A 2486-nucleotide genomic window follows, 5' to 3' on the forward strand; every position below is an offset into this window, starting at 1 on the left:
TTGTCCTCTAGTTGGTTCTATATTGTCCCGTGTCTTAAACTATGATGTACCGTGTCTTAAACTATGTTGTTCTGTGTAAATATTTAAGTTGCTCGAAACGTTAATATTATGATGTCATTTGTGTTATTGTAATATGTTGTTCCGTGTTTTAAACTATATATTTTTTTTCGTTTTCATGCATTTTATCCAATATATCTTCTTGCATTTTATCCAATATGTTGTCATGTATTACTATAATATGTTGTTCATGTGTTGTCATGTATTCTTTGTGTTGATTTCTCTTTTTTGTCTTATGTAGCCCTATGGATGAACTATCATCACCATGTACCGAAGACAAAATTCCCAAGGTTGGGATGTCCTTTATTTCTGAAAATAACCTACCAACAACAGGGGATATAAATAGGTATATCTTTTTGTTGTTTATGTAGTTAGACTGTTAATATTCTATTGTTTTCAAAAACCTGTGTAAAACTGTTAATATTTTTGTTGGCTTGTGTTCTCCTCTGTTTTGTTTTATGTTGTCCCGTGTCTTAGACTATGATATCCCGTGTCCTAAACTATGTTGTCCTGTATTTTTATACGGTGTTGTCATGTGTTGTAAATATTTAAGTTACTCGAAATGTTAATATTCTATTATCATTTGTATTATTGTAATATGTTGTTCCGTGTTTTAAACTATATTTTCATGCGTTTTATCCAATATATTGTCATGTATTACTATAATATATTGTTCATGTGTTGTCCTGTATTCTTTGTGTTGATTTATCTTTTTGTATTCTTGTGTAGCTCTATGGATGAACCATCATCACAATGTACCGAAGACAAAATTCCAAAGCTTGGGATGTCGTTTGTTTCTAAAAATGACCTTCGAGAATTTTATAGATTGTATGCCCAATCAATGGGTTTTGGAGTCCGAAATTTGGGAATGAGGAATGGACCAGATGGCAAGCAGAAACTTTTCTCTGTTGGATGTGCAAAGAGTGGTTCGTTTACGTCAAGGGGGAAGAATATATTTCGACTTAGACCTTCCACCAAGACCTATTGTAAGGGGGAAGAATATCTTCTCCTTCCGTCCTTTAGATTCGTCTTCATCCTCGTCGTTTAACTTCTTACTGTTCTTTTGTTCGTTTGAATAGATCACTACTTCTAGATATCTGCGTTTTGTTTAGATTCGTCTTCGTCACTGTCTGACTGTCCGTTTAGCTTCTTCTTATAATGGTATATCTTCTCTTCCATCATAGTTTACTTTTTTCTTTGTTTTATTGTTCTTCTGTTTGTTTCAAGAGATTCACGTTTTTCTATTGTTTTGTGATTGTTATGTGTAGGAACCAACAATCGGGGACATAAATAGGTATATCTTTTTGTTATTTATGTAGTTAGACTGTTAATATTCTTTTGTTTTCAAGAACCTGTATAAAACTGTTATTATTTTTGTTGGCTTGTGTTGTCCTCTGGTTGGTTCTATGTTGTCCTGTGTCTTAAACTATGATGTACCGTGTCTTAAACTATGTTGTCCTGTGTAAATATTTAAGTTGCTCGAAACGTTAATATTATGATGTCATTTGTGTTATTGTAATATGTTGTTCTGTGTTTTAAACTATTTTTTTTTTGCGTTTTCATGCATTTTATCCAATATGTCTTTCTGCATTTTATCCAATATGTTGTCATGTATTACTATAATATGTTATTCATGTGTTGTCATGTATTCTTTGTGCTGATTTTTCTTTTATGTCTTATGTAGCCCTATTGATGAACCATTATCACCATGTACCGAAGACAAAATTCCCAAGGTTGGGATGTCCTTTATTTCTGAAAATAAACAACTGAGGACATAAATAGGTATATCTTTTTGTTGTTTATGTAGTTAGACTATTAATATTCTGTTGTTTTCAAAAATCTGTGTAAAACTGTTAATATTTTTGTTGGCTTGTGTTCTCCTCTATTTTGTTTTATGTTGTCCCGTGTCTTAAACTATGATATCCCGTGTCCTAAACTATGTTGTCCTGTATTTTTATACGGTGTTGTCATGTGTTGTAAATATTTTAGTTACTCGAAATGTTAATATTCTATTATCATTTGTATTATTGTAATATGTTGTTCCGTGTTTTAAACTATATTTTCATGCGTTTTATCCAATATATTGTCATGTATTACTATAATATGTTATTCATGTGTTGTCCTGTATTCTTTGTGTTGATTTATCTTTTTGTATTCTTATGTAGCTCTATGGATGAACCATCATCACAATGTACCGAAGACAAAATTCCAAAGCTTGGGATGTCGTTTGTTTCTAAAAATGACCTTCGAGAATTTTATAGATTGTATGCCCAATCAATGGGTTTTGGAGTCCGAAATTTGGGAACGAGGAATGGACCAGATGGAAATCAGAAACTTTTCTCTGTTGGATGTGCAAAGAGTGGTTCGTTTACGTCAAGGGGGAAGAATATATTTCAACTTAGACCTTCCACCAAGACCTATTGTAAGGC

The sequence above is a fragment of the Impatiens glandulifera genome, chromosome 3 (assembly GCF_907164915.1).
Source record: "Impatiens glandulifera chromosome 3, dImpGla2.1, whole genome shotgun sequence".
Lineage (NCBI taxonomy): Eukaryota > Viridiplantae > Streptophyta > Magnoliopsida > Ericales > Balsaminaceae > Impatiens > Impatiens glandulifera.